The following is a 24,891-nucleotide window of genomic DNA, read 5'->3' on the forward strand; positions in this document are numbered from 1 at the left end:
TCCGCTCCGTTGCTATTATTGCGCCACGCTTATAGGTCAGAAATCCGCTCTTATACGGGAAGATATTTATACGCTATTCCATTTGGGGCAATCATGGATGAAACAAGTTGGAGAGGATCCTCGCATTGCGACACATAAATTATGCGCGTTTGCGTTGTACATTCTTCCTCCGTTCTCGGATACTTTTATGTAAAAATCTTTATTTCTTCTATTCCCTTTTTTTATCCGCTGAGAGATTTTAACCCGCATATTTGAGAACAAATTTCGTCTCTCATAATTTCAAGTTTTTATGATTCGATTGAATCTTATGTTAAATCATTTTTAATAAACGGATATTAATATTTTTATTCGCCGTCATCCTTTTATTTCATTTAAAATTTAAAAACTTTCTTATCAAGTGTTGGGGGGGGAATCAAGTGTTATTTTTCAAACTGATTTGGACATTTTTTTATCAGTTATATTAGAGAGAATTTTACGACATTGATTGAAAGCGTTTTTGTCCGATTGAAAATATGATCGCGGTTAATTATGCATGAATTGAACGAAAAAAAAGATATTGACGTTGCCGGTATGTACCGTGACCAATGTGTTAATTAGACAGGTTTTCTTCGCAATTACCGGTTTCGTTCCTCCTTTTCCTTTTCACGACATCGCGAAACGATCCATCGAAGCGTTCGTCGGCCTCGTCCAAGAGCCATTCCGTTTCTTCCGTGAAAAAGAGACGTGACCGGCCGTTCGGAAAGATTCAGATAATTACTTTCGCTTCTCGGGCGTACGCTTCGACGAGTCCGAATCCGAAACAACCGTATCTTGCGGTCATGAATTTAATTAAATATTTTCGTGGCCGAATGTGTCCGTTCGGTCGCGATTATCTCGCTGTTCTTTCGCGCACGGAGACGAGGCAATTTACTTTTTTAATCTCCGTAATGAATTAAACGCTTTCTCTCCCCTCGGTCTGGCTGTTCCCGCGATGGCGACCTCACTCCAATTCTGTCGCCTCCTCCTCTCCCCTTCCTCCCCTGTACGGTACTCCATTCCGTTCCGCCCTCCCCCCCTTTACCTTGCCACGCTGCTATATTAGCTCTTCCGATGATTCTTTGTTGCCCATTGAGCTTTGTCGGTCGCGATAGATATGCATGCGTGCAGCTGTAGAGCGACATTAGTTGAAAGTGATCACGATAATACGTGCCACTTGCAGATGGATAAGAAAAGGGAAAGGAAAGGCATGATTTTTATAAAGAGGAAGAAGAAAGGAGATTTTTGCTTAAATGTTTACGTTAAAGGATAGCAAATGCAATTTAAGAATTGTCAAAATAGTATTCTGAATAGTATTTTTTGATACGACTTTTAACAACAATGGAATTTTCTGTAGAACAAAGAATGTTTCACAAATCATGATATAATTTATGAATTTGTTAATTGATTTTCAAATAAATTCTTCCTTAACAAGAATATTAAAGGAGTTGTAGTTTTTAAATTATGAGCGATTGAAAATGAAGAAAGCTTTTTGAAAAGCAAGTTTCAAAGTAGCGTGAAAAGGTAGTAAAAACTTATTTCTCATTTAATTTTAAATAAACTACTTAAACAAAATTTTAATTTGATGATTAGTTGCAAAATTATTTAATACTGGAAACTTATATTAAATGACTTTTCTCAACTTTCGCTAATTGTAAGCAAAAAATTTAATCAAACACATTAATCAAAGATTTTATAGATGAAAAGTGATCTATTAAATGTTAATTCTCTATATATTATAAATTTTTTATGACCATCTTTAAAAAGATTTCCATTTTTATCTTTCGATTGTATAATATACATATAGATCTCTGAGATTCTCCTGGTATTTTCTTCCAGCCATGAAAGTTTGACTAAATTTGAACAATGAATCACGGTCTTCTTTATTTGCTCGATTGTAAAATTGACTCCGCGTCATGGTATTGCCGCTTCCTCGATTAATCTCATCCCCGACGCGAAATCGGTGCTTTTCGGTGCATTCGACGATGGAGATAGGGAAAGAGAAAGAGAGAAAGCCGCATCGATGGGTATATACGTCGCAATGTCCCCTTCCGCTCGCTCCCTGTACTCGGGATAACAATCGGAGTAACCAGCGGGAAACCACGAGGGAAGACAGTAAAAGTGGCCGTGCGTCGAGAGCGCGCGCGTTTCCACCCTCGCCGCGGAATCTAATTTTGTCGAATGTCATCCCGGAGACTCGGCTCGGCGCGGCGGTGCAGTCGATCTGCATTCGAGCGCTCGAATCGCTCGATAGCGATTTTCAGCTAGCGTCGAGGGAAAGGAGGAGGGACGCGGAGAGGGGCGGAAGTATCGGGGATGCGAAACGGAGGAGGGGTGGATGCGCTGTCCGTTTTCCCGAGGAGAGCGCCCCGTCGAAGTATCGAGCCCACGGATCGTGGTGCCGGCTATAATATATTTTTTATCTGATCGAGGGGATCGTCTTTATGGAGGGTGTTCCGTGCAAGCTCCGGGCAGCTACCCGGGGTGTACCGGGTAGCGCATAGTTAGGTATTATCGCGACCGTTTCGCGTTAAAGGAAAGTTTAAAAATACGGATGGCTGACTCTAATATCGAGCGCAAAAATGTCCATGTCAAAAGGTAGTCGTTATCCGGGTTGAAGTATCAATATCTCGGTACTCTCGTTACTCATCGTGCTCACGTTCTCTAACTTGTGTTAAAGCATGTGGACGTACTTAAACTCCGATCCGTAATCCCGCATCCACTCGGGACGCGCGTACTCTGTGGACTTTCGTGAGTTGCGCGTGTTTGCGTACGCAGCCGCGTATTAGGGGATGGTATATGTACCGATGGCTGCTGTTTCCCGAGCGCTAATGCGGGTGAGCAACCCTTTGAGCTACGAAAATTCGTCCCGAACTTAAAAGCATACGAGAGTGCCCGGACGGATGAGCCGAGTCGTTTGCAGGGATGTGCGAGAGAGCCAGATTTATCGGGAGAAATTTCAAACGGAAAGGAAAAAAAGGAAACAAAAGCGCAATGTTGTCGCACGTCGCGTGATAAATCAAATAATAATTTCATCTGTTGTAACAAAGTCTCTAAAATATATCGCGAGCTCGCTCTTAAACGTGTGTGTCTTGTGAAAAATTGAAAGGTGCTTTCAAGATTCTCGCGCGCGGATTTTGTACTATTAGATTTCTCGCATAAATCCGACTTTTGAGAGCGGATGCTGTGGCAGCAATGACGTCGACGAGAGGAATCTACCGGGTGATACGCGAGCCGTATAGGAAGAGCCCGAGGGTGAAACAGAACGGGAGGAAGGGGGACACGCGGAGGACAGACGGAGATGGCGGATAGTCGCGGGTGGGGATCGTGGCGGCTTCGCTAAGGGGGTAGCTGGCGGCGGAAGGGGGGACGGTATAGGGGATTGAAAAGCAATTTCCCCGCGACGGGGATGCGCGGGATGTGGGCCGAGCTTTATATTAATGATCCAGATATATTATCGGACGTGACCGAAATTGCTGTCAAAAAACTCGGATATTGGAGCGAGTCGAGATCGCGAGACGACCGCTCCTCTCCGCTCGCTCTCTTCCTCCACGCTTGTACGTACGTATACACGCATACAGACTCGCACACGAGCGACGCTACTTGTGGAAAATAGCATCGATCAAATAGCGCGGGAAAAGTCGGGACTTCACGGCCGTTTAGGCGTTTTTGCTCGTACTTGTAGCAAAACTGTCACGACGGCGATGGATCATTCCCAAGCATTCTATTGAGAACACTCAATCCTACGTGATTATGTCTGTGTGTTTTTCTTTTTTTTTTTTAAAGATTGGTATCGAAGCTTCATAACAAATATATCTTATTATCAGTATCGTTTTTTAAGCTCGGACATTATTTTATATTTTTATCAATTTTATCGCGCAATTAATTTCTCGAAGAGTCCTGTCCTGTTTTTATTTAAAGAAGGCAAACGTTTTCTATGCGCGAGATACTCTCATAACGCTTATCGAATCCGTGCGTGCGTGTCGAGCGTGCGTAATAGCTGGATGGATGGCTCATTTTAAGGGATATCGTTTATGCGGGTACGTTAAGTAGGAAAACCTGTCTTGCCACATGCGTATCCGGACCATGCGCGTCTGTGATAAGCAGCTGCAACGTTTGCGGCACTTGCGAGCGCCTCAAAAAGATACCGCTTACGCATATGTATATCCCCTATACGGCGTAACATCCTCCATATCCTCTTGCCGGCGAAGATAGCCCGACGATTAGCGATTAAGTTCATTACGTTCGTTAATGAACTTTTTAACGTAATGAGAACGATGTGGGGATGGTAATTGACCGTCGTCAAAGAGATAACATTTGCGCATACGTACGAGTACTTTTAGATTATTACGTCTTTACTCTCGAGCATATCTCTGTAAATGTTAATACAAATTAATTAACGAATGTTATATTTTAATTAATGTTTATTGTTACATAATTAATGGTTTTCATCTGACGCGTATATATATCCTTATTTTTCTGAGTACTATTAAAAAATTTATGGGCGTATAATTACCGGTTCAACTCCATTACGCTTCCATCAATTTTTTATCCGCATTCGAAAGAACGTACACGATATTAAGAAGTCAAATGAAAATCGTTGCGTAATAATGAATCTTTCGACATAATAAATGCATTATATTGACGTTTCAATCTTTTGAAACATTACCCAATAATATTTGAAATAATATATAATGAAAATGTAAAGTAAACAAAATTTGAATATAATGTAAAAAATTGTCACAGATTTTACTCATCAGTCTTTCAGTCATTATGTAAAATATATCATTACGCGGGACACATTTGTGAGATCTTTTACGAAATGATTCAGGTAGAATGCGGAAGCGTTCATAAATGATCGATTATTCTATAACGAGGTATCGATTATCTCACCAGGCATTATATAGGAGATTCGATTTGTCGGTCGGTCAGTCGGTCGTTACCCGAGCGGGTATAATCGCGCTTGAATTAGTAGTGCTGCAGTCTCGATTCCGGATCCTCCCAAAGATCGCTTTTCGTTGGTCCCTATTTACATAGCGGGACGTACGGACTTGGTAATACAGTCCCCGTTGACCGCCGGATCGCATCGGTTAGTCGAAGGGTAACGAGCTCGTCTGTTCACCCGGTCGTTGAATCGGACGCTCCATCCGTGGCGTTCGTCACCACACGAGGAGGGACAGCGAGAAGGGGCGCTGCCGTGAGTTATAACACACGGTCCACGGTAAGATGCTTGGTGGATAGGCGTAGCTCGACAATTTCCATATCTCGGGGTGATTGTAATGCACATTTATTAGCTGGTAACGAGAACGGGCCGGAATTAACATTCGTCAGGGCCAGGTCGCCCCGACGAGTATTTATATTTATAGCCACTGTCCCTAATGCGATTAGCACGACTACGTGTTCCTCCCTATGTCAGCTTGTCACGTTCGTGTATTCGTGCGCGTTGGAAGGTTTCCGTCTATTCTGACCAATCAAGTCTGGCAAGCTGGTGGTGATACGTCGATGTGTACACGCTTTTAAGAGATATCGTAAGTCCAAAGATAAGTCGACATTAGCATTCGCGTCATCATAAATTGCTAATCGCAACGCGATTATTACTTCGTTAAAGCGTGTTCATCGAGAGAATAGTTGATAAATAAATTACTTGTCTTTCTACTTCATTCATCGGATCGTCTTTCGCATTTAGACAATTCGAATCCATCATGCGAAATATAGACAATCGTCATTTCCTAATCGCGCATCAGACAACATTAATTTCTCGCTCGTCTATTCTCGCCTAAATATTTCAACCGTAATCCCTAATGGATCCAAATAAACTTGTTTCGCGACGGACGCGCCTAATCCGATTGATTGTTTCCATCAAGCAAAATGCATTCCGATGGAAGCCTCCCGCCCGTGATAGGTATAGCTGAAATGTACGTCGAGTCGACGTATCACGGGCGACAGTAAACTTCCACTATCGTTGAGTGCACAAAAACCGATCCTGCCGGGCGAAGTAGTAAGGGAGACTCTTCGACTGGCACTTTGCGCGACGTTCTGCAGCAGCAACGTCGTCGTCCTCTCTCGCGTGGAAATCGAACGTGGCGTGGCGTCGCGGCGAGGCTGAATCGAGTGGCGGCGGAGTGTGAGATACCGGGGATGGATGTGTCGGTAAGAGCGGATGGGAAAAGACGGAGGGACGGGGGTGAGAGTGGGTGAAAGTGGTTTGTCGAGCAGCGCGAGCCACCAGACGCGGCTTGGCGCGGAGCAAGCGGGACAAAAGAGAGAAAAAAAAAAGATAAAAGCTACTGTAGAAGATAAAATAATAATAGCGCGATAATGTAAGATGGGACGGCTGAAAAGAACGAGTTCCGGCTCTTACCGGATCGACAGCTCGCATTAAACTCCGTACTCTGTCCACGGTTATTAGAGGATACAAGTTTTCAAATTCGGGAGAAAAGTCTTAGAAATTTCGAAAGACTCGGCTTTTGAAAATTGATGAAAGCTGGATATCATTTCATGTTATATTATCCGCGCATAATCGCAAGAATCTTTAAATAATAACCTTTAAATTACATTAAAAAAATCTATTTTTGGAACAAAAAGCAGGATAATTTCACGACGCGAAGAAATAACGTAACATTATCGAAGGTGGCAAATTGGTCAAGTATGTAATCGTTGTAAAAGGAAACGGAAGTGTGCATTGCATTAGCCAGACAGGCGGGATTCAAGTGCGTCGCTACTCGAACCTCCAAGGTTTGCGGATTCCGAATGAGAAGCATGAAGCAACCGCTCCGTAGAGCAGCGGCAACTGCGAGGATGGAAGAGAGAGATTCAACGTGCAGTCGCGAGGGGCACGAGAGCCCTCGGAGATCAGTAGGTTGGCGGCCGAGGGCTGTGGGTAGGGCTGTGTCTGTACTTAGTTAGCGGACAATGCGGCCTCTAATGAACAGCCGGGGGCCGACGACGCGCGCGACTCGGCGCCCCGGAGCAACCAGTGGTGCGCGTCGACCGGTTATGCGCGAGACCGAGAGATCGCAATACACGTTATTGTACCGCGTCGTTTAACGTTGCTAATGCGAGACACCGCAGAATCGTAATGCGAATCGTTAACGTCTGTATCGCGCGGAGCTTTAGCCGGGAATCGCGAGACGTAGTATAATCATCTCGCCGTTTTTGCGCATGTACAGCTCGTTTATCGTCACGTTCGATCCGTCTCTAATCGAGACACCCTGTGCGTTAAATCGCCCAATCCGTCGCTAGTCATCGATTAATAAATCCGTAGGTTCGCGAGTCTCTAAGGTTCTTAGCTCCGCGCGTTAAATAGAAAAAAATTTCAAGTTTAATTGAATATCTTCCATCAAGCAAGTAATGTATCTCTGATGGAAATTTAGATACCGAATCTCATTAAAGACTTACAGTCTCGTTTTCAATCTCGCGGCTTAGCATGTGCCGTTAGCGAGTCTTTTAATAGTTACCCATAATGGAGAAGAAAATTGACGGGCCGGGAAAAATATTACCGTTGCCGTGGAGCTCAGCGTTGGCGCGCGCAATATCGACTCGATGGAGAATTAGAGAGACGGGAAAAAACCGCGACGCGGAATGGGCGGGATTGAGTATCACTGGCTGCCGCGACGGTCGTAATTAGATTCAATTGTCTCGCGTTAAATCAGTGACTGCGTCGCGCCGCACCGCGCCGCGTCGTCGCTCCCCATCCCGCGCGTCTGTCCGCCGCCGTCCTCTACTCCTACGATAGATACGTCTCATTGAAATAACTCGGCCGCGATGTTACGTACGTACGTGCGTACGTAACGTACGGAAAATCGAGCTTCGGCGCGCCGAAGACTTGAAAGAGAAGGTTCCGCCGTCCGCGCGTCGAAAAGATACCGATTCTATGTCGCGACGTTCGATTTCGCCCGCTCGCTTTTTATATTTTTTTTTTTATGTCGTGCGTGAATAACGCGACGATATCCTCGTCCACCTGCGTTTTTTTCCTCGCGGTCGACGCGCGAAAGCGATTTCCGATTAAAATCAATCATCATTTAAATGTTAATAAAAAAATAATGAATATAGCGTAACAATATACATATAATATTCTAAAATCACGGGAGATTGTCGAAGATTGTTGAATATAAAGTATCTTTACGGATTATAATTTTAGATTAAACGCATAGATTGACACGTATCGACCGATCGTCGACGCCGATCCGCTTCATGCGGATCATTTAAAGACGGCGGTCCGCTTCATGCGGATCATTTAAAGACGCGCGTCGTTCTTCTCCTTGGGACAAATTCTTTTGTACGGCAATTTAACGGAAATCAGCGTTAACGATCCGAATTGAAGTCATCAGGAGAGAAATGCCGGCTGAGAAGAAGGGGTGGGAGACGAGGGAGGAGGGTCGGGAATCGATTCGACGACAACGCGCGGCGTCGAATATGCCATTCCATTCGGATCTCTCGAGTGGAATTAATAAGAGCGAATTAATAACGAAACATACCCCCTGCGCGTAGCAGGTCCTTCCCTTCCCCCCGGGTCCCCTTTCGCCGTCTATATTTTTATCGGCTTAATCTCTTTACGTGCGGCCACTCGTCTACAAAAGCGAAAGACTTTTGCAGCGAGAACTCGCCGAGTTTAATGAAAATAGTTCTTACGTTTTTACCTCTCGGGGATCTCGGTCGGGAGGGCGAAGGAGGAGGGGACCGAGAGACGAGAGGGGACTTACGCGTGGCCTCTTAACGAAGATTCTAATTAAGCGAGTCTTTTATTAGCCACCGCCCTCGCGATTCCCAATTTTCTATCTACAAACTCTTACGATACTTTGCGCAAGTATCGGCACCTACTAGAATAGTATTTTATAAATCGCAGATTAAAAAAATGGAAGAGTTTCGAGAATATTTATATATTTTTATTATAAATGCATCCTTTGCTTTTTCTCATGTTTACATCGATTTCGATCTTTGCAATTTTAAGGTTTTCTTGAAAATTGTAAGTTGGATTTTTTTCTACAGATATTGTCGTTTATTACATGTACTGTTCGTACATCGCAATCCATTAGTTTATTACACCGCCGTCAAACTCCGTGTAACTTTTTTCTGAAAATGCAAAATTAGCGCGTTATTTCCGTCTCGTTCGTGTTTTTTCGCAAAGGGACACGGAGAGAAGGGTAGCTGGGGGAGAGAGGGACACTACTAACGGCCACGACGGAATTTCCATAATTCCGGCTTACAGAAAACGACAGGTTTTAGCGTTGATGTTCAGTTTGTACCGGGTGTATTATTTTAAGTGGCGCAGTCTGTATAATTCAAGACTTGCGGTGCGCGGACAAGATGAAAGACGAGAAGGACGACACGGCGTGAGAATTGGAGAGAGACAGGATGGAAAGTAGGAGAGAAAGAGAGGGAGCTAGTAATGGAAAAGCGAGAGAGAGAGAGAGAGAGAGAGAAGAATGGAGAGGTTGAGGGTGTGAGAGAAGGTCGACGCGGTAATGGCATCGTCGTGTCGCCAGCCTCAAGCTCCAGTGATCCTCAATCGCGCGAATTCGCTCGCCGGATGCGCGTCGTACGCATAGGCACTTTACCACATGGAAGTAAAATCCCGGGGGGAACGCGAGGGGTAGGATTTGCCTCGTCGCGCGGTAAACATTGCTCTCTCGATGACGCTGAAGCAAGATTCTAAATTAATACGACCGCGCATAGAAGCGATCCTATCGAAATAAACACGCTCGAACGCGGGAACGCCACGTGGTGCGCTTTCGCAGGATGTCTCGACCAGTTCTTGCGCAGTCGTCTTGCCGGATACCGAGACGCCAGTCTTTTCCGTCTAATTGTCCGCGTTCCACTTTGTATCCCGATCCCGATCCTTTTCTCTTTCTCTCTCCCTCTCTTTCTTTCTCCGTCTTTCTCGCTCTTGCCGCCTCATTAAATCGAGCGATTAAAATCGTGTGCAGTGGCAACGCTGCGTGCAACTTGCGAGAACCCTGCCATTTTCATCGCATATGGTAAATTCATAAAGATGAGACAAAAATAATGTGTAAAAAATAATGCGGTAAAGGTCGGATATTTCTGTATCGATTATACAAAGTATTCTAATGTACGGAACGGCTAAAAATTCCAATCTTAATTTTAATAAGAGATTTTCTAAAGTTAATTTCGTCGGAGATTATTTATCAGAAATTCAAATATCTTTTGCGTAGAGATACTGTGAATTCGAATCCGATAAAATTCGACAGCTTTCCAGGATTGGACGGCATTAACGGCGAACGCGGATGAGAGAAATCGAGTACGTGAATCGTTCCGTGGAACCGCTTAGTCGCTCTTCCCCGATACCGCGCGCGGCGATGGTTAATTCAACGGAATTTACCGACGTTTGTGCGCGGGTTGAATAGCGTATAAATTTTACTGAGCGAGACGCATTACTTTCTATTGTGCCGTGTTGCGGTCGTCCTCGCGATACGAAAATCTCGCTCGACCTTTCACGATGGTCGTCTCGTTTTGACCGCGTTGCATATTGGCGAACGATGAACGATGAACTGTAAACTGCAAACAGTAGTCACAAGCGGAAGAGATGAGATTATTTATTGATATTTTTGCTCACTGAATTCTTGATGAATCCTTTCTGAAAAATGTATCTTATTTCTAAAAGTGCGATAAAAAATAAAAATGTTTAATATTGTTAAAAATATCGAATAACGATATTATTTGATTTAAAATATGATGAGAGTGTTCCAAGAAATTTGCAGTGGAGAGATTATTAATATTAATATAAATTATGATTTTCTTACATTTTTAGAGAATATGTATTCTCCTTTATTGTTGAAATTTATTAATTAATTAGAGAACCATCCTTCATAATGATGAACATAACTTATATGAGTAATTTCACGCGTGCCCGATTAAACTGCTTAATAAACTCGAGCTCATCCATTTTGCCGCTCACATCTGCCTCATATCGCTTATCGCTTATCAATGTGATCTTTATCTCGGCGAGGGCGTGCAGGAACGGAATTCCAAAAATCCGTGACGGTAGCCGGGCGAGTGTATTTAGCGATAACTGCCACGATATTTAAGGAACGATCGGATCGCCGCTGATGACGCCCCGGTTAATGCGAGGGACGAGAACGGTAAAGAGAGGGCGAGGGGAAGGGTGGCGAAAGGAAGGGGGACGAGGGCCGATAGACGTAGGCGCCGTCCAAGTTGCGCCGTTGATTGCACCACAAAGGGTGCAATTATGCGGCCCTTCAGCAATCACCGCGCATTCTGCCCGCCATTTGACCCCTCCGGTTCCCCCGCTCCCTCGCCGTCTCAATCCCCTGCATCCATCCTCCTCCTCTTCCTCCTCCCCGCCTCCTCCCCCGGGGTTTCCAGTTCTGAAACCAACCAACCAACCCGATTTTGTCCCGTGCCCGCGCGAGATATATCGCTCGGGTGAACGGGGGCTATCGTGTCTTTTTATTTAAATGCACCCTGTGAACGTGTCGACGTGCACCGGCCGACCTGAATGCAATCCGCGGGGCCGATGCGATTTAATTCGCTGCCGTGTCGGCGACGCGACGCTGCGAAGAAATCTGTTAATGAGCGATTGTGAGCGCTTCCGAGATCGGGATGAAAGGCGTGCCGAGCGGAAAATTGGGCCGTGCACAGAGTGTGGCCCTGGAATTATCGCGCTTTCCTTCGCATGCGGATTTCACGTGCAATTTGCAGTCGATTTTTCCACGGAAAAAATTTTATTGCAATCCGCATATAATTTCTCCTTTTTGGAAATCTATAAATTTTCAAAATTACAGAAATTTATAATTAAAAAGTGTGTGCATAAATTTGCATGTGAAACATTTCTACGTACACAATATTATTACTAGTATTATGATGATGTAATTTTGACTTGTATTGGTGGCGTAAATAGCAAGACATAAGAAGAAAGCAAAAACCGACAGATGAGAAAGAAAACAAGGGAGCAAACGAGAGAAAGATAGCGCGCGGGAGATACGTTCCAGATGTTTTCTCTGGTTTCTCAAGCAAGTTCAGAGTCAAGTTGCCAGACCGCAGTCTCATGGCATGACCGGCGGTAGGCGGGAAGTGCCGCATTAAGGTCGTTAATCCATGTTGTTTACCGCACGTTATTCTCTCGCTCATAGCCGATTAATCGCGTCAACTCTTAAAAAATTAATTTTAAAAATATATTTTTTACAAAAATTTTCGAGAAAAATTATCTAGATTGCAGGTAACATTTCTATTTTTTGTTATATTTTTTTATTATACGGACAGCGCGCGAGATATACACACACAATTAATATATTACAATTTATATACTTCAAATTAAACTCTCTATTTTAATGTAATGTCGTTATTTTTTTCATAGCATTATGAATATTAGATTAATAGTTGCTTTAACGAATAACATAATAATTGATAATTTTATCATTAAAAAAATAATAAGATTTAACTTTTACTATTATCATATTATCTCTCTCTATCTCTTTCATGAATGATTTAATATTAATTTTTAAATGTACAGGCGAGAATTCTTACAACCGGTCCATTTATATTTTACTTTAGACGGCGAAACGAGCGAAGCGTCGTCGAGAGGCGAAACGTTGGCAATAACGCGCGAGCGAATCGAAGGGAGCGGGCGAGACGGAACGGAAAATGCGGATGTAGCGCGTCGCGCGGCTTAAAGTAAATTTTGAAAACGGCTTCGACGGTCCTCGACGGAAATCTTTCCCTGCGGCCCGCTTCCGTAATCCGAGAACATTAATTTGTCGGCGACGGTAAACTTACGAGCGCCAGCCGTAACGTTTCCCCCGGGGGACTTTTTGTATTTTCTCAGGTTGTCCTGCGGGAGCAGGAGGGCGGAAGACTCGCGTCTTGACAAAATTTTACGGTCCCGCACGACCGTTGCGTTGTGTACATTGCGCAAAATCCGTCTAGAAATATCATCTCGATAAGTCTCGAATTATATCGTCGCGTCCTACAGCTCGAATTAATAGAGAGAGAGAGAGAGAGAGAACGCTTTAAATATTCATTAACGCGTGCAATGAAAATTATATTAATAATATGTTGCGATGAAAAGTGCCGCTTCGTTCACGTTGAGAATAACGATCGACTATTCTGAAAGCTGTACGTATGTCTAAATTTGTACGGGCACATATTATACTAGCAGCAAGTTAATATCGCGCGTCGGTTAATGATGTTGCCATAATTATGGTAATGCTATTGCGTTTATTATCGTCTGATCGTCTAAGCGTCATTATGTCCTCTCGCAGCTGCCGTGTCTTCGCAGCGTATAATCCGACGACGTAAAACACTAAACGCAAACGTTTGCGGAGCGGTTGATTATCATAAACGCGACGGAAACGAAGATCTTACGCTCTGTGCACAGTAGAAGCGACTATACTTTGGCGCACCACGTGTCGAAACTTGTATATGTATCACGTATCTATAAAGTCCCAGCGGTTTAAGCGAAAGTTGATTGATTCCGCGCTCTCTCTCTTTCTTGAGATCAAATATTATTCGTATTACTCGTCAAAGAAATTTACATTTCAAGTGCAAGAGCAAATAGTTAAATATTTTCTATAGGATTCTAAAAGTTTCGAAGTCTTTTAAGAAAGGACGAAATAACGTTAATTTGCAAAATATTAATTTTGCAAAATGGGTCACATAATAGATTCATACATATATATTTTTGGAAATTTGAAAAATTTAAAAATTCACACATTACTTTATGATTTTAAAATGAAACGATAAAAACAGTTCTCTTTTAATATCCCCATTTAGAATAATTTGTATTAACGTAGGGATAAATTTATTATATTAGTACATAAAATTGAATATGTATGTAAAATTAAAAATGTAAATTAATATTTTCAATGCAAAATTAAAACGGTGGGATCAAACTGTCCTTAATTGGCTATAATCGGGGGGAGTTAAGATTTGCCAGGACCGAGTCAACCGGAAGCGGCGTAAAATCTCGCGGCCGTCTCGCTTCCTCCGAGCCGTGTCCGTCGCGGCGCTTAGCGTCGAACGGTATCGCGTATCAGTGCTGTCGGTGGCAGAGATCCGAGGTAGGTAGCGAGTCGGCGAACGAGAGCGCGGTGCTAGAGGGGGTAGGAGGGGAGGGATGGACGGGCGGTTATTGCCTGTTGGGTGATTTATCTAGTAATACTAGCCGACAGGCCGCGAGAGCCCGGGGCATGGGCAACGGAGCGAACCCGTGGGCTCCTAACCCCCTACCCGCGGAGGGGGAGGGGGAGGGGGAGGGGGTGGCAGGGAAGGAGAGGGGAAGAGGGCCAACCACCGGCACTGGTGGAAATTAAAAACTCACTTTATTACACGTCTCATTCCGCGCCCACCCCCGTCCGCCCGTCCACCCTCTTCGGTCGCTTCCACCCTCGATCTTTCTCTACACGGCTTCTCTCCTCTCCTCACCCCTCCTTCTTTTCCTCCTCCATCGTGCTATCTCACGCGTCCTCTTTTCTCTCTTCCCTTTACCCTTCGCCCTCCACTCATCATACTCCGCCGGCGCCTCGTTCGCGCGGACCGACTTAATATGAGGCCGGCCATACCTGATGGAACGAATATTATTAAAGTTCGCCTGCACGCGAAACCGGTGAAATATCGTCGGTTCCCCTCTTTCGATCCCCTTTGCAACCGCCGGTTACCGCGCCGACCTTTCGTTCCCTCGCGACGGAGGGCCTGCGGCATCATCCTCCCTTTGCCCTTTCTCTTCGCTCTTTATTGTCTGACTTGTAACTGCATCTGGTGACATTTGAGTGTTATGAGGATGTTGTTTGATATGTTATCTGATAATATCATCACGTAACGTTTCAAGTTTTGAAATAATACTTGGGGTTTTGATCTGGGCTCGATGTATGCATTGGAATTTAATCAGATGTGTTTTCAAGAAAAAAACAATATTAACGACTTCAACTTGGTATCCATAATTTAAATCGATACGCAATATATAGATTAAAGCAATTTGGAGCGTTAAAGCAAAGAAATCTCCAACTTGCGTTAATTCGACACGCAATTTCCCGCAGGAGAAAGTGAACGCGTATAGGCGTGCAACAGACGGACGTTTATGGGGCTCACGATGACATAGTCGTCGGTATCCGGCTCGTTTTATTAATGTCAATAAGGCAATTATTGCCAGCGGGCGGGTGTGGGTCGGTATCTCGTTCATACCGCCGGCGTGGCGAGTTACCTGCCTCGACTGCCGATGGCTTCGAACGTGCGTATAATCCTGCACATTCTGCGTCGGGAACAGACGAATCATATTAGCTGCGCGTTTCGACTATAATAATAATATAATCGATTCATCCAGAAATTCATAATCGCGTCAAGCAAATTCAGACTCGTCGAAGTAATCGATTTCGCGATCGCGTCGAATTCAACTCCGATTTCGTTAACGACGTTCGACGTCGCTCTTTTGCGAATCGAAGAGCGATCGATTAGGAATTATTAATAGGCGAACACTGGAGGGGATTTGCGTTATAATTGACGGGACATTGTTTTTTTTATTCCGCTTCTTCCGTTACGGGACGCGAGGTTTGTATAGATGCGCCTGGAAGGAACAAAGTAACCCGAATTTACGGCACTTGAACGCTCGCGCGGCACTCGGCTCAGTCGCTGAACGTGATCCGAAGAGGTTGGGGGAGAATAATATAGGAAAAGAGGGGTTTCTCTCCCTTAGTCTCGCGGGCTAAGCAATATCCATCCGCCCACATGCTTACCCGCCCGTCTGTCTGCCTGGCTTTTCGGTGCCGTCGCTGTGTGTACAGACGCGCGTTCAACAATTTATTCATTACTGTCTCGCAAATATTCTCGATGCGCGCTCCATTATTTCGCGTTTCGCGATTCGCACTCGGGATTTTCGACGAAGCGCATTCGAATATCGTTTCTCCTTTTCTGACAAATTTCACGTCGATATAATTAACGTTGTATATTTCGGAGCGATTGATCCACTTCGGAGATCTTGACGAGTCCACGTGATTCGAAGTCGCGCATCGTCAATGATATCGCGATTAAGAATCCACGACGCGACGCAGATACTTGGCGAGTATGTAATCGCGTGAGTGCTCGTATACTCTCGCAAGTAATGCATTAGCCGGTAAGTGATTGCCGGAAGGACAGACTAGCTGCTGTTTGCGCGGAGCATTTGTGAACCGGAGCTTACATTTGAACAGTCATACTTATTCTTTGGGGAACTCGCTTGTTTTTCGTTTATTCTTCACTTATTCTTCGCTTGTATATTCTTCGTAGAATGAAATAAATAAAACAGACTATACACACACAAGGTGTCTTATGATACAAGAGTGATTTTCCACGTGAAAAACGTGAAGCTTATAAAACAATTTTATCATATTTTCGAATTAATTTTTCTTTCGTGTACTGAGACCAATGCCGTGAATAAATTTAATATCTTTGGAGATACGCGTTCAAATATTAATTCGTAATTCAAAGCAGGTCGTAGTCAGTACGGCAGAAGCGTAACAATTTTGCAGAAACATAGAATTTCAACGGATTTTACTTTATTCGAAAAGTACTGCCAGCTCTCAGGAGTATCTCGGGAGACGCGGCAAGCTATCCGGAAAGTCACGGGATAGCCCGTGGTGGTGCCTCGTGCGCATAGCAACTCCAAAGACGTATGTCGGTTTGGGGCAGCGAAGGCTCGCGAAGGCCCGGTGCGGAGGGAGTAAAAATTTCACGGAGTGAATAAATCAGGGGACGCGCCGCGGCGGAGCGGCGCTCTTAGTTTAAGTACATCTGGCATGGCATCTCTCCTCTTTGCTGCGTTTGACTACTTTCTCCCTCTCCCTCCCTCCCTCTCTTCCTCTCTCTCTATTTCTGTCTTCTCGCTTTTGCCCGCACTCTATCGCGAATAATGCGTCAGGAAAAGAGATTCTGTCCGCTGTATTTCGCGAGCGGCACATTTCGTTACTCACGAATAATAAGATAGTCTGTAACGCTTTTTGTACAAAAAATTAAATATTTCTAGCTAATCAACTCGTATGATATGTACAAGAGTCGAGATGACTGACGATTTTAACTTTGATTGAAATTGTGATTGAAATTAAATTAAAGTTTTACGCAAATAGATTTCAATTTTCCGCCGTAAATTATAAACATTTATAAAAGGCGTGTATATTATTTTTAGATATAAAAGAGAGAGAGAGAGAGACATTTTTTTCGCATTGCTTATACGTGTAGAGAAAAGAAAAAAATGATCCCGTACAAAATTTGAGTGCGGTCGATGTTCGTTCGCATTCGTCGACTCTTCAGGAACGCGAAGCCATCTTTTATGTCGAAGAACAGGATTGATCTTTTAAATTGCATCGTGTTTACGGTCTGGCGTGATGTATATATATATATACACACATACACATACATAGAGGGATGAGAGTGTAGGAGAGCAAACTACTAGCGAGTTTGCGTACCTACGAGCAACGTGTGTAGATCGCGATGTGTCAGTGAGGGAGTTGGAAAGGCGGACGGGTGGGGAAGGTCATTCGGGAGGATGGCGGCTCATCTTGTAATGGACTCAGAAGACAGGCGAGTCGGCTAATGGAGCCCTGCTCTTCCAGAAAAGCTCTTAGTATCCACGCCGCGCGAGCGTCGATGCTGTCGGGCTGCGTCATTCCAAATCCGCAGCAACCCCCGGTGGTTATTTGCGCGCGCGCAGGTGCGAGAGACAGATGAGAGCGTCGGATTTTTTTAGAATATTTCGAGCCTCCAGGGTACGCGAGTGTTTCGAGAGGCTTTCAAGATAAGATAATTCGAATAAAATGCGCAAGATTATTTTGCAGGCTATTATTACCTCGGAGAATCACAAGATATAATTTAATATTAATACTGTAAAGTTTTTTCATCGACTATATCTTATCGTGCATAAGTCCAAATTGAGAGAAATGATGATCTTTTCGAAGACGGTTCCTATTATTATTATACAGATTTGTGTGACATACACACATACAAATCTTACGTATGTCGCTTCTTCAAGTTCAACGCGGAATTTATCGTTGCGTTAGCGCGACGCGTCGTTAAATGCTTTTTCGCGAAATAAGAGCATCGCGAGATCGGCGGTCAGCGAGAGCGAGAGAGAGAGAGAAAGAGAGAGTGCCGCTTAGTTTAATACACGTAACGCTACTTTCCGCCCGCTTTTTCTATCAAATGCTCCACGCCGAGCTCCAACGGGGTTCGAAGTAGTATAAGTCGTGGACAAAGTAGACGGCGTACAGAAAACCTCCATTAAAGTCCGTAGAAGTGATTAGTACGCTCCCCACTCCCCTCTTCCGTTCCCTCCTCTCGTCCTTTCCACTCTTGCCCTTCGTTCTACACACACACACACACACACACACACACATGCGCGCGCGCGATATTTTCCCCTTTCCCGCCTGTATCTTCCTCTCTCTCTCTCATTTTTCTCTGTCTCTGTCCGACTTCTTGCAATTTCAGAGCTCTCTCGCATTTCGCTTTCTCCTTCGGAGGATAGCAGACTTTGGAAACGCGCGTCTCGCGATACTCGTGGGAGAACTATTATCGAACATCGTATAACGATTTTGGATCTGCGACAGTGTATTGTACAGGATATTGTGCGCTCTCTGTCAACCATGGATTCTGGCAGAATTGATTCTAGAGTTGATATCTGTTTAATGAGAATCGGGTGTAGATTGTTTTCCTTTTTTTTATTTCGTAGTTCTCAATCTTTCAATATTAATTATCTCGACGTGCGTTTTTAATTTATGACATTCAATAACTTGGTAATTAAGTCGCCAATTAAATTTCTGTTAAAGTAAAATGCATCTGAAATTAATTGGTAAATGAAGTTTTATTACCTATTCATACTCTCTCGAAACTTATCGCAATGCGCACACACACACACATACACACACACACACACACACACTCTCTCTCTCTCTCTCTCTCTCTCTCTCTTTAATTTACAATATTAACTCCTAACTAAACGTCGGATTTTAAAATTCGAGAAAACGTCAACTTGAAACTTATTATTCTTCAGACCATTCAGGATAAGACATCGAATTTTTTACGGGAGTGTCTCGTTGAAAATATACAAGCTGTCTCTATTTTTTTTTGATAATGTCGTTGAGATTAACACGGGAAGAGTAATATAGGCATGAAGCCGGATAAAATCGCGAGACATTTTTTTTTTCTGATAACACTGCTACTTCCCGAGAGGTAACCTAGACTTCCCGTTGTGATAGGCCTGATGTCATAAATCAGTCGATAATTAAAAGAGACCATCGACAATGGCAGCGACGATAAGCACGGCTTAATCCATTTCATCGGTCCGGTATATGGGAGTGGAAAAAAGGTCGCAGCCTTTCTAATTTAATCTGGCGAATGATTCCGTGATTCTCGAAGCCGGCGGCAACCCTTTCATTACTTACGTCTTTACCCGGCGCCGCGCACCCTCGCGGCTCCTTGCTCACCTCCCTCAACTTCCCCTGCCCCTTTCCTCCCCGCGTCCCTCCTCCCCCTCGTGCGCCACCGTGAATCGGCGCAGAACACTAAATCAGCGACCGGTGTAATTTTTGTAATGGGAGGTGTGGCTTCGTAGGGGTGGCGGACGCGTGTCCTCGGAGTAGGGGTTGCGAGCACGCGGTAGGGATTGCCACCCCTGCGTCGGCTCGCGTGTAGGTGGAACGGTGGGGTGAAATCCGTAAGGGCGATTCTAGGGATATCCCGTTGAGCGAGACGCGCCACATCGGAGGTTAATCCTCCATACCTATTTCACGAGCGTGATCGTCCTTTAGAAGGATCTTACGGAAGCGGAGAAGAGAACTTTGCCGTTAATCTATTCGTCGATTTGTAATTATGATAACATTGTCATCTATCATTCCTCATATGCTATTTGTTTTATATATTATTTATATTGCATATATGACATGTTTTTATATTGTATTTTGTGTTTTCACACATTTTATTTCTCAAAACACAGATTTAGATTCTAGAATATGTAATAAATATTGTTGTGTATTTTAACAATATCAAAATTAAAAATAACTAAATAAATATTAATATGTTTTGCTATTAATTTTAATTTTATTCTCAATTGATATTTTGTCGGAATCAAAACATTATAGATGTTTGCAGTAGATAACTAATGCAGTAGAAATTTATATCGTTATTTTTCCGTCATCTACAAAAAATTAAAAAATCGCCAAAACAAAGCAACATTTTATTAACCATAATAATTAAGTAACCATAAATTGATTAAACTTTTTTACTAATCTTGGCAAGTATTTTTTTGATAGTTTTATTAATTTAAATTGTACTTTAGAAAATAAATAGGAGATTTATATTATTATTGATTACCAACATTACATTTTCTCCGTGATTGATATTAGATTAATTTTATTGCATAAAAACTACCTATATATAAAAGACTACACATTACTATATTAATAATAATGTTACATAGTAATATTGATAATATTAAAGGTATCGATATTGAAAGAGACCCATCTATAACGGAGAACCATGAATAATATAATCGACTTTTTTATTTTTCGCGTTTAATCATTCATATCCTCTACATATATTTGCCATTAAATCGGCACGGTAAATTATCGATCTATTACCTACTCATTATGATAAATCGCTGATAATTGAATCTCTCGTTCGGTCCTGATTGCGATCGCACGTCGCCCCTTATCGGGTCCTGGACAAAGTCGATTCTTACCCGCCGCGGGACGTCGACAGGCGCGAAATTAAAAAGAAACAAACACCGGAGCGCGCGGACCATAATCGATATCCCCCTCGCCGTTCACCGTCGTCTTCGCTTCGTGGCATCGTAGCGGCACGTTCTCTTCCCATCCCTTCCATCACCCCCGCGTCCGCTTCGTCGTCGTTGCTGGAAATCGAGAGCTCATAACTCGCTTCCTAAACGCGCCAGCTAATCGACTGGAGTGCGACCGCTATCCCGAATCGGGGTACATCCGGCGTGATCCGCCTCGCGCGGGGGTTAAATTGTGCGGTAGAGCGCGGACAGTTGAAAGATCGACGCGCGCGAGCGAGCGAGGGGTTGAAGAGAGAGAAAACGCGCGTGCGAGGGGTAATGTAAGGGGTGGCCGTTGGTGGTGGCATTTGTGATAAAGTGGGGAAAGCGCGAAGGGGTAGTATAGCAAACCGACGGCGGGGAATGTCGGGGAGGTTAGCCCGCTGGATAGTGGGGATTTATCACTCTCGGTGGCGTGCCGTGGCCGCACGCGGCTCTCGGCAGTTTACAGCCGACCGCCGAACCGGCGGTCTCATGCTACTTGCGGAAGGAACTATCGCGCGACGCGTGCACGCTTCGTCCCGCGTATTCGCGAGGGTTGCGCGCGCCTCGAAGGGTCGTAAGATACCCTGTTCGTGTAGTTTCCGTCAAGAGGGAAGTCTTCGGTGAATCGGTCGATCGAGAAAACGAGAACGAATCGGTCATCGATGAAGGAGAGCGGGCGAATCGGGATCGATGGTGATCGTTTCGTGCGTCTTGTGCAGTGCCACGTGACGCGGAGAGCTTAAAAGCGTAGAAGGACCGCCCCTAGCACGAAGCCCTCGCCGTTTCTCAGCGATTGTTGCCAGGTAAATGCGATTGCAGATCGCGATTAGATTAGCGCGCGCGAGACGGACGGCCGAGAAATAGAATGAGACTTTGATGAGAACTTGAGATCGCGTCGAGATTTGATTAGTCTGCGCAAAGGATCGGAATATAATTATCCAGTTCAGTGATAGATTGCATTTACCGATATCAATCTCGAAAATCTCGTATAATGCAATAGCTGGGCGAGATACTTTTATGAAAACGTAAGATGCGGAATGCAGGATAAGGGAGAGAGAGAACGAGAAAGAAAGAGAGCATTAAAGAAAATAAAGCACGCCGATAAGCTCGCAGCGTATATAGATGGTGTATAAATGAACGTGCATTTGCTAAAGAAGTCGCGTGAGAGTCTCGCGTTAATTATAAACTGTCTTGCTTTTTAACTTGGCAGATAAGCACGCGCTGGCATACTTGTGTATAGTCATTCACCCCCTTCTTGCACTTGCATCTCGCGCGAGCGTCCCATCTCTCATCGACCGACGTCTGTTCCAATTACCGGTGGCGTTTTAAGGCGATTCCGTTGTAGGGCTGCCGTTACCGACGCGGATTAACTGCACCCTTAGAAATGATTCGCATTGCTCCTTTACTTCGTAATTCCTTTGTTCCGAATCGTCGTAACGACGCGCGATTATCGACTAACGCGAGGGAATGCGATTAACCGATGCCAATCTTTGCGCCGTTTAATTAACCGGCCGCAATAAAAAAAAAAAAGAAAAAATACGAGCTGAACGAGAAATTGTATTATTTACATCGTACATCTTTCTCTCAGCATTAATACAAAAATTCTGTTTATTCCCTGTGAATGTGTGTTTTTTTCACCATTTACCCGCCATCTAAAATGACATATGCTCTTTTTACGACGCGAGAAGTTTGCGCGGAAATTTCTTTATATTATTCTTGGTCCCAAAACTGAAATTGTTATATCCAAATTTGATGAGGAAATTCCATCCATTTACGACAATGGAGGCACGTCTCTTTATTGAACCGTCTTATAGTGAAGTTTCAGACGGATGCCATGAGATAACATAATGCACTATGTATGAATCGTTTTCGAGATATCGTCATCCAATATGCAAGAGCGAGCCGGTTGTAGCGCGTGACAAAGCTTTCACGAAGATTAGCGCTAGGTGCAATCTCTCAAGCGATTCATCGGAATGGCACGTTATTATATAGCCCCCCGGAATTTATTTCAAAGCCTATTATGAGATAAGCGAATTACAAATATACTCTTACTATATTGTATATAAGAAAGCAAACAGTCGATTTAGGATACAATGAAGATTCTATCCTCGAGCTAAAAAAAAAGTAAAGCAGAGTAAACGCTTTATTTTTTAAATCCCTAAAACAAAATTACTTTTCATACTTATTACGTTATCTCCAGGCAAATTTAAATATCCCACCATTTCCACGGAATATCTCGTGTTCCCTGAAAAAATATATATCGCTAATAAGATTGACGTGACGCGTTGCGCTTCCCATTTACTTAACGAAAATTTAATTAGAAGTTTAATTAGCGGATTATCGAACGCGTTAAACATCCGAAGTCGATAAGATATTAAAAAAATATTTTTAACGAGCACAAGCATTTTGATAAATCCGTCTGTTAAAAAGAAAACCGGAAATATTATCGTCTTTAATCTTCTTTCGCCTCCTCTTCATCATCGGAGATAAGATACAGATGTATCTCGTCTCTCTTCTCGTGTAACCACGTTTTATTCCACATATGTCGTCGGGCGTCGGTTAAAGTCGAAATAATGAAGCTAACTGTCCGTCTGGACGAGCAGAGCATCCCATCGTGTTCTACGAAGGCCGTCTCTTCTTCATCATCCGACCTCCTCTGGATCTCTCCTCTTCCTTTCTCCTCCTCCTTCTCTTGCTACGCCGTCTCGACGTCCCGCCGAGAGAGCGTCTCAACTGTCGGCCACCCGCGTGTACTCGTCCGTTTGAATGCCGATAATTGGCACTAGTTTCAACCGGCGGCGGGCTCGTTAGCCGGCCGGCTAAAGAGAATCACTTAATTATTTCGTTTGAAGTTCGCTCCCGATAGAAGAGAGATAGATACAGCTCGCTCTCGGATCACCCGTGGCGCGGATAAATCGAGAGAGAGCTGGAGCGAGCGCGAGACCTTCGACCGGACGTTTGTTTCGCACCGACAAATTGCTGCGGCTAATTAGCCTCGCGGGCTAAAAGAGGAAGCGCCACGGATATCCTAGCCGTTATTTCGCCGGTTTATTACCGCGGTTGCTGAGTCAAAACTGAGCTGCTACTTTTGCCATTGGTATGAAAAATTTCCCCGCTATTTGCGTATGTGTGTACTCAGCCGCTGTATAAAATAAACAGAGTCATTTTCGCTTCTTGGTACGAGTGTTCTTTTGAAAAGTGGGCCAAAATTATTAACACAGTTTTTAATTGCTTGAATGTACGTGACGTGTAAGATGAAACGTTTCATAATTTGAAAAGATAATGAAACGTATACAAACAAATAATAATAAATTTAAAAAATACATAATAAAAATCAGAATAAATTTAAGTAAGTAATCCATTATAAAAAATAATAGTAACAAAATATATAGATAATTTGATTTTTAAATAATCTGAACTTGTCATAAAGCGACTCGTAAACTTCGGGGGGAGGCAAGGGCAGGTACATTTAGAAACTAATAGAAGTAGAAGTAGTATCTTTCACCAAAACAGATCTTTCTCGCGAGCGGCGCTCTCCCGTTTTCTGGACATTATAGCGTGCTAGCGAGTCGCTGCTATAATTTAATAACACCGGGGCGCATGTAATGCCTTTCGACACGAGTCAGCGATAATTCCACGGCGAATGTCCAATAAAAAGCCACTTTGCCCGATCGAAATATCAAATGTAATCCTCTTAAGTCGGCCGCACCGTCGAACATGTATCTCGCGAGCTGACCATCGCGCCCTGTCCTTCTCCCGCCTTCGCACCCCCGATCCTCGCCACCCCCGACCCATCAACCCCTCTCGGACTCTATCTCTGTTCGCCTCTCTGAGCTACTAACTTTTACTTCCCCTCTCTTCTCTCCCTACCCCTCTATCTCTCTCTATCTTGCTTTTATTTTGTCCTCTTCTCTCTATCGTGTTCTTTAAGTCGGAGGCGTTGCTTTTACGGCGATTGAAGTTTCTCGTGGGTCTTTGGGCAGACCGCCAGGTGGCAGTGCCGCGTCCTTCTGGGCGTCGGCCCTGGGTGCCCTTTTCCTTCTGAGATTTTTCTCAAAACAGAGATATATTGTATACTTAGGACACGCTGCCTTGAAGCACCGCATCAATCCGGCGCAATG

General features: G+C 43.9%; 1 protein-coding gene and 1 long non-coding RNA gene across 3 annotated transcripts in view; one reads left to right on the forward strand and one right to left on the reverse strand.

Annotated features, from left to right (window-relative positions):
* The window catches only part of LOC109610357, a 180,648-nt gene that overhangs the window by 25,642 nt on the left and 130,115 nt on the right, over positions 1–24,891 (reverse strand). The gene's annotated exons all lie outside the window — the stretch shown is intronic.
* LOC105256061 (LIM domain only protein 3) overlaps positions 1–24,891 on the forward strand; it is a 50,965-nt gene that overhangs the window by 8,247 nt on the left and 17,827 nt on the right. The window contains exon 1 of one of the 2 annotated variants that reach the window (XM_011265704.3): positions 21,221–21,573. The exons of the other annotated variant lie outside the window; for it this stretch is intronic. The gene's annotated coding sequence lies outside the window, so the exon portion shown is untranslated. Of the gene's footprint in view, positions 1–21,220; positions 21,574–24,891 lie in introns of those variants that run through there. 2 annotated transcript variants of the gene reach the window in all.

Source organism: Camponotus floridanus, unplaced genomic scaffold (genome assembly GCF_003227725.1).
Source record: "Camponotus floridanus strain SB8 unplaced genomic scaffold, Cflo_v7.5 scaffold66, whole genome shotgun sequence".
NCBI classification, from domain to species: domain Eukaryota; kingdom Metazoa; phylum Arthropoda; class Insecta; order Hymenoptera; family Formicidae; genus Camponotus; species Camponotus floridanus.